This window comes from Apodemus sylvaticus, chromosome 12, assembly GCF_947179515.1.
Source record: "Apodemus sylvaticus chromosome 12, mApoSyl1.1, whole genome shotgun sequence".
Lineage (NCBI taxonomy): Eukaryota > Metazoa > Chordata > Mammalia > Rodentia > Muridae > Apodemus > Apodemus sylvaticus.
In genome coordinates, this window is record NC_067483.1 from 10,743,644 (window position 1) to 10,759,247 (window position 15,604).

General features: G+C 37.0%; 1 protein-coding gene across 3 annotated transcripts in view; it reads right to left on the reverse strand.

The window, feature by feature from the left end:
* The window catches only part of LOC127697757 (contactin-associated protein like 5-3), an 826,357-nt gene that overhangs the window by 478,118 nt on the left and 332,635 nt on the right, over window positions 1-15,604 (reverse strand). The gene's annotated exons all lie outside the window — the stretch shown is intronic.

Sequence of the window (15,604 nt, forward strand, 5' to 3'; positions counted from 1 at the left end):
AAAGATGAACAAAAGTCATTGGTCTGGAGAAAAGGAAGGTAAAGAAGATATGAAGCTTGATAGGAATGGACGGGAGATAAAAGAATGTGGGAAGAGACGAATCAAAGTGTATTATCTAAATATTTAATATCATCAAAAATTAATTTTATAAAATAAGCTATAAGAGAGTTTAGGACAAAAATATTTTAGGGATATGAAAAACAGAACATATTTTTATGCTAATCAAAAATAGTGTGTTAGTAAGGATATAGAAGGACAGATCTGAAGGAAAATTCCAAAGAAACATACAGAGCAATTCTTCATTCTGTAACTCCATCAAAGAATCTATAGGAAAAGAACAAACTTCTCCAACCTCGGAAACATTCCACTTTTTTCCCTCAAAATTCTGAGATAATTGTCCCTTTTAGAAAGTGTAATACTCCTCTACAATGTGTATAATGATAGAGCCTTAATATGAATTAAAAACATTTCTATCAATCTCTGCCCCAGTTTGTTTTTTCCATGGAAGTTGAACAGAACTGACTTTTCTGGCCCTGCTAGCACTTTATGTTTACTTGAATTTATTGAGCTATATTATTACTTTAACTCTACTAGTAAAAAAATAGCTGACTGAACTTTCTAATACTTTAGCTCTTTGGCCCATCATTATGCTGGAAATAAACCCTCTTTTATGATCTTATTAATTTGTCATTCTTGTATTTGCTTTGTAGTCCATGAGTTCATGGCTGAAATGAAGCATTTCTAATAGAGTTCACTGCTAATTTCCAAGTATGGGAAGTTGACTTTCAGTAGCCAATTTTTCAATTTGTTAGTGCATATTTCTTGAATATCTCATTACCAGAAATTGAATTTGCCATCTACTCAGTCATTTGAACAGCCCATTGAAGAATCTAGAAAACTACGCCCTTGAGGTTGAGAGACAGCTCAGAGATTAAGGACCTTGACTGAGAAATTATAAGTAATGATGCTTATAATCCAGAATCTCTGTAGCAAGCCAGATGTTGGACACAAGCTTGTAACTTCAGGTCTCTGGTGAAAAAAAGCAGGACTGGGGACTTTTGCCTCCCACCTGAGCTGATAAAGAAAAGTTTGCAGGTTCAAAGAAAAACTTAAGGAAAAGAATAGGAGAAGAGTTAAAAAGGACACCAGATGAGCATTTCTGGTCTTTGAACATGTGTGTAAATCTGCAAACATACATGTGTATATATTCACACACATAAATAATTATGTAATATATAATCATGCATGATATATCATAAATAAATCTTTTAAAATGGACAAGAAAACTATCATATTCCTTGATTAAGTGATGTCCTGGCTTTCTAGTCTCCATCTGCGCCCTGATGCAAAGGCTGTACCACAGCCCTCCTTACCCAAATCCAGCCAGGGACAGCTGATCTCCCAGGAGTGCTTTCACTTTTATGCCCACTAATAAGATCACCACTTTTGCTCTAATAACTATCTAAATAGGGACCCCCAAAAGTGCACAAGGCACAGGATCCTTGGAGAAGCCCAGGACAGAATCCTTACAGTCACCAATTGCACCCCAGAGCTAATGCTGTCCCACAACACTCCATACCCAAATTCTGCCCAAAGAGAGGTTGTCTCCCCAGGAGTGCTGACTAGGCTATGATCATAGGCTCACAGGCCCACAGGAGGAACTAGCTCCAATCAGAGACAGCAAGACTAAATTACACCAGAGATAACCAGATGGTGAGAGGCAAGCACAGGAATCTAAGCTACAGAAAGCAAGGTTACTTGGCATCATCAGAACCCAGTCCTCAAGCCATACCAAGCACTAGTCCTCCCCTTCACAATGGAAAATCAAGATTCAGATTTAAAATCACTTCTCATGATGATGATATAAGATGTTAAGAAGGACATAAATAACTCCCTTAAAGAAGAGTATGAGAACACAGGTAAACAGGTAGAAGCCCTTAAAGAGGAAACACAAAAAAATCCATAAGTAATTACAGGAAAACATAACCAGATTGGTGTAGGAATTAAAGAAATCCATTCAGGATCTAAAAATGGAAATAGAAACAATAAAGAAATGATAAATGGAGAAAACTCTAGAGATAGATATGAGGAGTCATAGATTCAAGCATCACCAACAGAATACAAGAGACAGAATAGAGAATCTCAGGTTCGAAGATATCATAGAAAACATTGACACAAGAGTCAAAACAAATAAAAAATGGAAAACGTTCCTGACCTAAACCATCCATGAAATCAAGGACAAAATGAGAGGACAAAACTTATGGAAAATAAATATAGAAGAGAGTAAACATTCCCATCTCAAAATGTCAGTAAATATCTTCAAAAAATTATAGAAGAAAGCTTCCCTAACCTAAAGATATAACCTAACCATAACCTTGTATACCCATGAACATAAAAGAAGCTTATAGAACTCCAGCTAGATTAGACCAGAAAAGAAAATTCTCCTCTCACATAATAGTCAAAATGCCAAATGCACAAAACAAAGATCAAATATTAAAAACAGTAAGAGAAAAAGGTCAAGTAACATATAAATATAGACATATCAGAATTGTGTCAGACTTCTCCACAGAGACTATAAATCCAGAAGATCCTGATAAGATCTCATACAGACCCTAAGAGAACACAAGTGCAAGACCAGACTACTATATCCAACAGAAGTCTCAATTACTATAGATGGAAAAAACAAGATATCCCATGAATAAACTAAATTTATACAACATCTTTCCACAAATCCAGCCCTACAAAGGATAGTAAATGGAAAACTCCAAAACAAGCAGGGAAACTATGCCCTAAAAAAGCAAGAAAGTAATCTACTTTAAACAAACCCAAAAGAAGATAGCCACACAAATATAATTCCACCCTTAACAACAAAAATAGCAAAATCTGGCAATCACTATTCCTTAATAATTCTTATCATTGATGGACTCACATTTCAAATGAAAAAAATAGAGAACAACAGACTGGATATATAAACAGGACCCAACATTTTGCTGCATCCCGGAAATGTACTTCAGTGTCAAAGACCACTACACCAAGACCCAATAAATAAAGAACTTCAGAACAATTTCCCTTATGAATATCAATGCAAAAATACTCAATAAAATTTTTACAAACCAAATCCAAGAATACAGCATAACAATCATAGATCATGATCAAGTAGGCTTCATCCCATGGATGCAGGGATGGTTCAATATAAAGAAATCCATCAACATAATACGCTATATAAACAAACTCAAAGGAAAAAAATTATCATTTCATTAGATGCGGAGAAAGCATTTGACAAAGTCCAATATGTGTTCATGATAAAAGTCTTGGGAAGATTAGGAATTTAAGGACCATACCTAAATATAGTAAAAGCAATATACAGCAAACTAGTAGCCAACATTAAGCTAAATGGAGAGAAACTTGAAGCAATCCCACTAACATCAGGGACTAGACAAAGCTGTCCACTCTCTCCTTTCATGTTCATTATAGTTCTCTTAAGTCCTAGCCAGAGCATTAGACAAGAAAAGGAGGTCAGAGGGATACAAATTAGAAAGGAAGAAGTCAAAATATTACTATTGCAGATATGATAGAATACTTAAGTGACCCTAAAAATTTCACCACACACCTTCTAAACCTGATAAACAATTTCAACAAAGTGGCTGGATATAAAATTAACTCAAAAAAATTAGTGGCCAAAGGCTGCTTAAAGGACAAAAAGATTGAGAAAGAAATTAGAGAAACAACTCCCTTCACAATACTCACAACTAAGATAAAATATCTTGCTGTGACTCTTGGTAAAGAAGTGAATGATCTCTATGACAGAAACTTCAGAAGACTCTGAAGAAAGAAATCTAAGAAGATCTCAGAAGATGGAAAGATCTCCCATACTCATGGATTGGCATGATTAATATAGTAAAAATGGCAAACTTCCTGAAAGCAATCTACAGATTCAATGCAATCACCATCAAAATTCCAATTCAATTCTTCATAGAGCTAGAAAGAGCAATTTTCAAATTCGCCTGGAATAACCAAAAAAAAAAAAAAGATAAAACTATCTCAGCAATAAAAGAACTTCTAGCAAAATCACCATCCCTGACCTCAAGCTGTACTACAGAGCAAACACTATAAAAAATCTGAGGTATTGGTACAGTGACAGGCAGGTAGATCAACGGAATAAAATAAAGACCTAGAAATGAACCCACACACCTGTGGTTACTTGATCTTTGTTTTTTTGACAAAGGAACTAAAACCATTCAGTGAAAAAAAAGACAGCACTATTTTTTAACAAATGGTGCTGGTTCAACTGGTGGTCAGCATGTAGAAGAATGCACATTGATCCATTCTTATCTCCTTGTTCAATGCTCAAGTCCAAGTGGATCAAGAACCTCCACTTAAAATTAGATACACTGAAACTTATAGAGGAGAATGTGGGAAAGAGCTTTGAGCACATGGTCAGAAGGGAAAAGTTCCTGTACAGAACACCAATGACTTATACTCTAAAATCAACAATTAACAAATAGAACGTCATAAAACTGCAAAGCTTGCATAAGGCAAAGGGCACTTTCAATAGGATATCACTGCAACTGTCAGACTGAGAAAAGATCTTTAACAAACTTCCATCCAATAGAGGGATAATATACAATACATACAAAGAACTCAAAAAGTTAGACTCCAGAGAACCAAATAACCCCTTTCTAAAAATGCAGTAGAGAGCTAAACAGAAAATTCTCAACTGAGGGATCACAAATGACTGAGAAGCACCTAAAGATGCAAAAAAATGTGATATATCATACAATGGAGTACTATTCAGCCATTAGAAACTATGAATTCATGAAATTCTTAGGCAAATGGATGGAGCTAGAGAACATCATACTAAGTGAGGTAACTCAGACTCAAAAGGTGAATCACGGTATGCACTCACTAATAAGTGGATACTAACCTAGAAAACTGGAATACCCAAAACATAATCCACACATCAAATGAGGTACAAGAAGAAAGGAGGAGTGGCCCCTTGTTCTGGAAAGACTCAGTGAAGCAGTATTCGGCAAAACCAGAACGGGGAAGTGGGAAGGGGAGGGTGGGAGGAAAGGGGGAGAGAAGAGGGCTTACGGGACTTTTGGGGAGTGCGGGGCTAGAAAAGGGGAAATCATTTGAAATGTAAATAAAAAATATATCGAATAAAAAAAATTAAAAAAAAAACCAACCTAGATTCTGTGTATCTTCAGTCAAGTGGTAGCTGGCTGTTCATCTTGACTGTATTTCTAGGATATGAATAAATGGTGTGAGGTGGAATCTCAAGGTTGATTTGATTTGCATTTCCCTGGGATTCTACCTCACAGCATTCAGAATGACTAAGATCAAATTCTCAGGCGACAGCATATGCTGGCAAGGATATGAAGAAAGAGGAATACTGCTCCATTGCTGGTGGGATTGCAAGATAGTACAATCCCTCTGAAAATCATTGTGATGAATACTCAGTAAATTGGATAGCACAACCTGAGGACCCAACTATACTACTCCTGGGCATATACCCAAATGATGCTCCAACATTTAACAAGGATACATGCTCCATTATGTTCCTAGTGACTTCATTTGTAATAGCCAGAAGCTGGAATGAACACAGAAGTCCAACAGCGGAGTGGATACAAAAAATATGGTACATGTACACAATGGAGTACTATTCATCAATAAAAATGAATGAATTCATGAAATTTTAGGCAAATGGATGAAACTAAAAAAATATCCCGAGTGAGGTAGCCCAGTCACAAAAGAACACACATCGTATACACTCACTGGTAAGTGAATATTATCCCCCAAACTTGGAATACATAAGATTCAATTCATAGACCATATAAGGCTTAAGTAGGAAGACTAATATGTCGATGTTTCAGAGTCTGATAAATACAGAGGAGGATACTTGCAATGAACCATTGGACTTAGCACTGGGTCCCCATGGAGGAGTAAAAGAAAGGACTTAAGGAACTGATGGGGGTTTCAACCCCTTAAGAAGAACAACAATGTCAACCAACCAGCTCCCCCAGAGTTCCCAGGAACTAAACCACTAACCAAAGACTACACATGGCTCCATATGCAAGTGTAGGAGAATATGGCCTTATCTGGCATCAATAGGAGCCTTTGGTCCTATGAAGGCTAGATTCTTCAGTGTAGGAGAATGCCAGGGCGGTGAATTGGGAGTGGGTGAGTGGGAGGGGAGCATCCTCATAGAAGCAGGGAGAAGGGGCATGGAAAAGGGGCAATCTGGTGGAGAAAAGGGGAATGGGGATAACATTTAAAATGTGAATACATAAAATATCCAATAAAAATTATGTCCTTAACATAAACTATGAATAAAAGTTAGTGAAAGTCACATCAACAATCTTTAGTCATTCTTCATTAGATTGTTTGTTCGTGGCTCCACTTCATGGCAAGTGTGTAGAAACTGTTGAAGGAAACATCAAAAATAGGATATAAAATAAGCCAATTGGCAGAGATTGAGACTACAATACACTGTCTACAGAGGATATGCAAGATAAACCTAGGTTATATAAATATGTAGGAGATAAAATTAAATAAATATTCTATAAAGTTATATAAGTCTTTTAGATTCACAAGGTTCCATACTTCAATTACGCTGAGTTTACCATCCCATTCTACTTTCTTTCTCATCATGAATCACTGGCCTAGTACTCTGGCATAAGACATAAGAGGCAGCAAACTTTGTCAGGTGCACTGGAAATCAGAAATACGTCCATAACAATTATTCCATTGAGCAACTGGAATGGCAATATTCCAGTTTCATTATCAATAAATCTCTAGACTGGACTTGAGTCATCTAACAACACACAAAAGGGATAATGAATTTGATTACTATTTTCAAAAGGTTCAGCATAAAAACAGAATGACCTAGAGTTGCCTATATGTAGACTAGTTACTAAGGCAGATGATACATCTGGGCAGACACATGGAGAATAAATTTGTAGTTTTCTCTCCTTGAAACATCCCAAATCTCGAGGCAACCTTTCCCTCATTTTTGGCTCTTTTGGGAGGTGATAAGTGTGGCTTACACACTTTCATTAACATTTTTTTTACCTCTGTATATGTATGTATAAACACATGAATGCAGAAACTCATGGAGACTTGGCACTGGATGACTTCAAGCTAAAGTAACATGTTGTTGTTAACCACTTGATGAAGCTTCCAGTAAACAAACCTGGGTCCTCTGCAAGAGCAACTATAGCTCTTTACTGCTGAGCCATCTCTGAGCCCTTGACACTAATTTGTAAGACCTGCCTACCCATCCAAGAAAATATAGCAGATTGAGCTTGAAGTTTTTTAAATTTTGCTAGAGTGGCTATTCCATCTCTGTGCTTAATTTTTATCTAGAAAAAAATGTTCATTGCAGATGTTTGTTGTGTTTCTAAACATCATTCAACCACTACAACATGTTGCAGGGTTAAAAGTAAACCCAGCATCACAAGTTTGAGGTTCAATTATGACACATCAAGCAAAGTCAATCAAGCACTATATAAACTAAGGAAAAATAATCTTTTTTTTAACGTTCTTTTTTTTTTAATTTGATATAATTTATTTACATTTCAAATGATTTCCCCTTTTCTAGCCCCCCGCTCCCCGAAAGTCCCGTAAGCCCCCTTCTCTTCCCCTGTCCTCCCACCCACCCCTTCCCACTTCCCCATTCTGGTTTTGCCGAATACTGTTTCACTAAGTCTTTCCAGAACCAGGGGCCACACCTCCTTTCTTCTTGTACCTCATTTGATGTGTGGATTATGTTTTGGGAAAAATAATCCTGATTCACTATAATTTGTCAATATTTCAAAGCTAGTTCTTGATGTATTTTTTGTTTTTGTTTTTGTTTTTGGCCCAAACAAGCATGGTAATTTCTTATTTGATTTATCTAAAAACAAACAAGCATGATGAATATCCCACTAGCAAATGTAGGGAATGACTGCATCTGTACTTCTTGATTACAAATTCAGGGAAGATGCTAAATCAAATTAAGACATTTTTTCATGCTGGGGAGCATAATAGGCTTCTTCATGAATTCATTTATCTATTCAAACAGATGATCTGTATATTGCTAATGTCAGGTAAGTCTTGGTGGTCTGGCTAAGACCAGAATACTGGAGGAAATCATTCTTAGACATTTCCCACCTGAATGAGGGTCAGAGATTATGCCATCACTATTTGGAATAAGTCATGAGGGTGAAATGTATATTACTGTGACAACAAAACATGTCTTCAGGAAGTTTCTTTTAAATTGAGCATTCTAGACAATTAAGAAGGAATTGAGTGAGGAACAGGATTTGTATGAACAATCAAAAAAATGAAACATAAACCAAAAAGGTGCCCAGTACAATATGAGGAAAAACAAAAAACCAAAACAAAACAAAACATAAAACAGCCAAAATCCACCAGAATGTTTGGCACCAAGATACAATGGATGTCAATGCTTTGTTTCTTTCAAAGGAGGCATTTCATGATACAGGTCAGGCTCTTGAGACCTTAAGGGACATCAAGAGGAAAATAATCTGTGATAGTGTGTGTGAGAGCTCCAGCAACGTGTAATGTGCATAAGTAGACACAGTGACCCTTTTTTATTGGCCTATTCCTCTGGACTGTTAGCTCTACCACCCACAGATATCAGAGCCTCACAGAAACTACATACTGCCTTTCATCTTAATTTCTTGTGTGTGTGTGTGTGTGTGTGTGTGTGTGTTATGTGTGTGTGTGTGTGTGCAGATGTGCATATGAGTTCTATTCTCATATGTCACCTAGTAGAAGAAGTGACACAATCTCGAAGCAAGTTGTCCTAAATCTCAATGTTTCAATATTTGATTTGTGTAATTAGGACTCTGTGGACAGTAGAGCCGCTTTGGTTGATAATAGATCCATGTTTAAAGTGCATGTTGGTCTCCCATCTTTGCAGATTTTCACTTTCCTGAGAGAGGCACAGCAGAGAACTTCTAGCTTTCTTCCTGGTTCTTCCTGCTGACTCATGTGCACTGAGACCAGGCTGTCTCTGCTAGGTAGTGTTGATTCATGTTGGCTATCCCAATGGTAACAAATTGGATTCCTGATATGTCCATGAAATGTTTGCAAGTGGGTCAAGATGCTGCTGCCTAACCTGTGAACTGAAATACCAATTCCCAGACAACATAGATGGGAGTTGCTCCAAAGAACCATTCATAAACAGTCCCACTTTCCCTGTATTTTTTCTTTTCTACTACCTTTGATGGAAGGTAGGTGACTGGGGAGGTTAAAACAATTAAGAATGATCATTAAAATAGTTATTGTTACAAGACATTATTATTATAAATAAAACTACATATGAAATCATGGGAAGAGTTAAGCAAGCTTTTGTATGTACATGTGATGTGCTAATTTACTGTATGAAATAGTGATATTTCTGGAAAGCATGAGAATATAATATCATGTTGAATGTTCTGAATACAGATTGTGCATGTGAACCTGTCATTACTGATTGGTATTAGTAAATAGGCGTAAGAACTAGATGCATTATCCCAAAGACAATTTTCTCTGGATGACAAAGTCATGGTAATATTCATTTACATAGTTAGCATTTTCTATATTTTCAACACATTTTAAAAAATATACCAGGAATCCAATTTGTTATCATTGGGAATGATCATTAAAATAGTTATTGTTACAAGACATTATTATTATAAATAAAATTACATATGAAATCATGGGAAGAGTTAAGCAAGCTTTTGTATGTATATGTGATGTGCTAATTTACTGTATGAAATAGTGATATTTCTGGAAAGCAACAACATGAGCGAACCAGTAACCCCAGAGCTCCCAGGGTCTTAACCACCAACCAAAGAGTACAGATGGAGTGACCCATGGCTCCAGCTGCATGGGTAGCAAAAGATGATTTGGTCAGCCATCAATAAGAGGAGAAGCACTTAGACTGTGAAGGTTCATTGCCCCAATGTAGGGGAATACAAAGTCAAGGGAAAGGGATTGGTTTGGTTAGTGAGCAAGGGGACCGGCAAATTAATAAGGGGTTTTCGGAGGGAAAACTTGGAAAGGATATAACATTTGAAATGTAAATAAAGAAAATTTCTAATTAAAAGAATAAAAGAAACGAAAATATAAAAAGATATACCCTTCCCCTGCCTTGAGTAGGCCAGTGTGCCTGAGAGACCCTGAGTGCTTGCCCCAATGGTTTTAAGACCTAGGTGGAGTGAAGTATTTGCAATTTCCCACAGGATCTTTTAGGAATATACTACCCTGCCTGCTGAGTTTGTTTTGCCACATAATCCAGTTTAAACAAAGGATGGTTCTGTAGACTCCCCCAATATAAACACAGTGCTGAATATTAAACTTTGAGCCTTGATCAGAACCTTTGTCTTGTCTTCATCCTACTCTAGCACCATGTCTTTTTTTTTATTTCCAGCCCCCCCCCCCTTTCAGGTAACCCTGTTTATCCATGGCCAATGGACAGCTACACCTAACCAATGGACAGTAACTAGTAACTCCTGTGGTTGAATTAGGGAAAAGTAGTTGCTCAGGAGGAGGGTGACCTTATTAGAAGACCAAAAGTTTCAAATAGCCTATACCCCTGGGACCTCTCAGAAACTGAGCCATGAACCATGCAGGACACACCAGCTGATATGAGGCCCTGTATTAGTCAGGATTTGTATTACTCCACAAATATGAAGACCAAGAAACAAGTTGGGGAGGAAATGGTTTATTCAGCTTACATTTCCACATTGCTGTTCATCACTAAAGGAAATCATGTCTGGAACTCAAGCAGGCCAGTAAGCAGGAACTGATGCAGCACCCATGGAGGGTTGTTTCTTACTGGTTTGCTTCCTCTGGCTTGCTCAGCCTGCTTTCTTACAAAACACAAGACTACTAGCCCAGAGATGGTACCACCCAAAAGCCCCACTTCCATTACTAATTGATGAAAGGCCCCACAGCTGGATCTCATGGAGGCAGTTCCCCAACTGAAGCTCCTTTCTCTGTGATAACTCCAGCCCGTGACAAGTTGACACACAAAACCAGCCAGTACAGGCCCACAACACATATACAGCAGAGGATTGATGGTTCTGGAATCAGTCTGAAAAGATGCACCTAACCCTAGAGAAACTTGGGGCCCCATGGACTGCGGAAGTTTGGTGGAGTGGGGGAGGAGTGGGGACATCCTCTTGGAGACAGGGAGGGAGGAGGTGTTTGATGTGGAACAGTTGGAGGGTGGACCAGGATAAATGATAGACTGTAAAAGAAGATTAAAGAATAAATTTTACAAAAAGACAATATATTTTTTTTTCTTGAAGTTTGTAGACCATTAGAACTATTTGCAAAACCTGTCTAGAAAATTAGAAGTTTTCTTCTGAGGCTTTCTAATCTTTCATCCACCAGGATGTTTGCTAAGATTAATGAAAATCAGAGCATAAATCATAAAATGGTTCTTTCTCCATATTATATATATATAAGCATTCATGGTGTAGAACATGTCATGTAAATAAATGATGTGTTTTAAAGGGCGTCCAACTTCCATAATGAAAAAGAGTGAGAAGACTTTTGTCACCAACATTAAATGTGGCTTATGGAGAGCAGTATTAGTTTATTCAGCCATGGTTTACTTCTGTGTTGGCTCAAGTAATTTGTAACTTTTTTCTATCTGTGTGTGTGTGTGTGTGTGTGTGTGTGTGTGTGCGTTTGTGTATATATGTGTGAGTTTGTGAGTGTGTATGTGTGCATGTGTGTGTTATATGTATATATAATATGTGCATGTGTGTACATATATGTTTTGTAAGTACTTATATGTGCACATCATTGTGCATATTGAAGTTAGAGGACAGTTTCTTTTTGTGCTCACTACTGGGTTCACAAGCTTAGCTGCTACAAACCTCTCCTAAGGAACACTGGGACTACACATGGATGCTCACCCATCAAGATTTATACGGTTGAGTTTTAGGGATTTGAATTTGTTTTCCAAGCTAGTAGAGCAAGAACTTTACCTCTGAGCCATCTCCATGTTCCTGAAGTAGCTTAAACTTGAAGTTTAAACTACTATTGATTTAATGATAATTATTGAGCTAATAGATTCTATTATTATAAAACATACAAAAGGGAAAACATTTTAACAAACTTCATTTTTTAGAAGACAAGAGCAAACTTTAAAACCTCTTGCATTACCTGGGGAAAAACTAGAAGAGAACTGAGCATGAGAAGGATGGAAAATGTAATCCTCTGAGAAGACAAACAGGAAGGCATGAGGTGCTGCACTTCTACAGAAAATATGAACAGAACTTTTCAGGAATAACAAGATAGCAGAGGAGAAGGAGGAAGGAGAGCCATGGATAAAAATCATTATTTGAAATCTGAGTAGACTGTCATGAGAATTGCAAACTCAGAAATCACGTAGACAAGTGAGCCATTTGGGCTTTTTGTTTAAAGAAGCATGCCTTCAAAGGGTATGGTCATTTTAACTAAGTAGTTATCTTAATGGGTTAAATTATGGGTGCTTATAAATGGGAGCAACTACAATTTCTTTATTGCTTAATCACATATTTGTAGTGACAAAGTTAGATAATTTCATGTTCCCCTAATTTTAGGCCTATATTTGAGAGTTAGTTTCTTCAATATTAGTGATTTGTGTTGATTTTTTTTCCTTTTTTTCCTTTTTTTTGGGTTTTTTTTTTTTCAAGACAGGGTTTCTCTGAGTAGGCCTGGCTCTCCTGGAACTCACTCTGTAGACCAGGCTGGCCTAGAACTCAGAAACTTGTCTGCCTCTGCCTCCCAGAGTGCTGGTTTACAGTCGTTGGATATCAAATTCAGGTCCTTACAAGTCACTTACTTCACCATCGTAACTATCTCCTAGCCCCAGCTGTTTTTCTGTCTACTGGGGTGAGATTCCTCAGAAAGATATGGGTAATATATTCTATAGAGAAGGACTTTGTCACTTATCTATTGCATCTTTACTTTAACTACCTGTTCTTGGGTATGTCAGAACGTGAGACTACAGAACAGGCAACTGGGGGTATACAACTCCTGCTACTTCGCTCTCTGTATACTATCCTTTGTCCTAGAAGTCAAATTGTTTTTTTTTTCTAATGAATTTCTTGGTTTTTAGTATCATCACAGTTATTTATTTGCCACGGGGAGCACACATGTGGAAGGGGTCAGAGTAAGCACACAGGTGTCAGTTCTATCATTCTACTGTGTGGATCCCACAGATCCCAGTCGGGATGTTAGCCTTTGTACCCAGTCCTTATAGCCACCAAGCATCTCATCAGTCCTAATAAATGTAGCTTCTGTTCCCATCTTAGGATTTGTTCTTGCAACACCCCTGCTTAGAAGACCTTTTTCTCTGCCTGGAAATTTTTTGGGGCAAGACGAGTGCTTTAAAGCCCAGACTATAAATTTCAACTCACATAAGAGGAGTACCAGAGTTATGAGAAAAAATGAGATGTATTTTTTGGGAAGCACTTAGTCTTCAGGGAGGATTTTCAGCTTTCTGCTTCAGTCAGAAACATGGGCCTGGCAACTAGGCATCAGAAAATGGAGGTATGTGAGTGGAATGAGGTGGGCTAGACAACCTACATTTTCCTTACCACCTTAATCTTTACAGAGGCCAAGATTCTGCTCCTTCTTCTTCCCTCCCAAAATCTGCTCAGAGGAGATTTCTAAAATAATTAAGTAAACACAGGGGCTAATTTTGAAATGCCTCATTGATCTTTAATACAAAGCTGAGTACTATTATTTGTAAATTTGTCAAGTGTTGTATTGGCTGGTGCATGTTCTTAGTGAATGTTTCTTTATTCCTGAATTTGTATGTGAAAGTAATTAAGGATTTCAGGAAAACATAATGTGTAATAAAAATGAATAAGCACTAGTGGTATTGTGCTTTCCCAAAACAAATAAATAAGCCACGAATGACAGTCTCCTACTGCACACCACTTGTATTCCCTAGCCCTGACTATGAACTATCCTTTCATACAAAGAGCAGATGACAATGGATTCTCTCAGCTTACCTTACTCAGATATGTCAGGGACAGATGCATCAATCTGTGCTCAGGTCCATCAGCCTCCCCCCCCCCTCTTTTCTGTCTCTCTGGCAGTGGCATCCCAACCAGCCTCCTCTATAAGCTAGCTCCCTGAAATCCATGTCTACGAATGAAAAGGCCATGTCTGTCATTGCTTCAGGGAGAAGAATGAAGGAGGAATGTGCTCTGTTATTTAAGAGAAAATGTATAAAAATCGGAGCTGATTCCTACTCCATTGTCTACTCTAATTCCATTTCTCTATTTTTCCTTATGCTGTCCCTCTTAATTTTCCTTTTTCTCTTTCTTTTCAATAGGCATTTGTAACGCCCCAGTTGTATGGTCATATTCTTGCTCACTATGTAGTGAATGGTCATTGAACTCCTTATCCCTTTGCCTTCCTAAGTACATGCACTGTAATTCCTGCCTTATCTCTACCCCCTTAATAAAATGAGCAGGAGTACCCTATAATATGGCAAACTATAAAGGTTTTTCTATACTCTGTTGCTTGGTTATGGAATTTAATTCAGTCTTAAACAATACTAATGCCAGTTTGTGAAAACTTTAAAACATCTTTATTTAATACTATCCTTTGGAAACTGAGGCTGGAAATTTTAGGCCAGTTTGGCCTACCTAGCAAGATTTTATTTCAAAACACCACATCAAAACAATAAAACAATGTCTATGAACCAATAATTTTCATTTTCATTCAACTGTTTAAATTTCAGAAAATTATTTTAAATAATTTTAAATGGTAATTCTATTGACTTTTCTTTTGGTTGTAAACACCTAAACAACAGAAACTTTAGACAATGGACATTCAGTGAAGGTGAACTAATGTAATGTTTAAGTAATATTTAAACACTTAAAACTTTTAATGAAAATGGTGACATTATTTAAAACATTTTTGTTTGTTTTTTGTTTTTTGTTTGTTTTTTGAGACAAGGTTTCTCTGTGTATTTCTGCCTGTCCTGGAACTCACTCTATAGACCAGGCTGGCCTCAAACTCAGAAATCTGCCTGCCTCTGCCTTCCAAGTGCTGGGATTAAAGGCATGCACCACCACTGCCTTGCAGAAACATTTTAAATTAAAGATATTCTTAAAACAATACTTTAATGCTGGAATAAGGAAAATACAGACATGTGGCTACAGTCAGAAGAGGAAACAGTCTCCTAAAAATAGATCTCATATTGTGTTGACAAATTATTAGACACCTCCATGGGAAAGGTTGGAACACAGATGATGGTAGGTCAGTGATAGGCAGGACCATACCTCTATCAGGACCACCTAGGTATAATTATATATATATATATATATATATATATATATATATATATATATATATATATATATATATATATCTTTTGCTCTCTCTTTATATGAAAAACCCATGTTAGGATCTCCAAAGAGGACTTAAAGAAAACTGGTCTACTTTGGTCATCATATGGTCATATTGAATAAATTTCCATCCTTTCCTTTTATTCTATTATTTGTTTTAATTTATTTATTGAACTTAATTGGCTGATTGAGAATATATGTCATTTAATCAGTCATACATGGCTTTTAAGACTACCAGCATCCTGAAT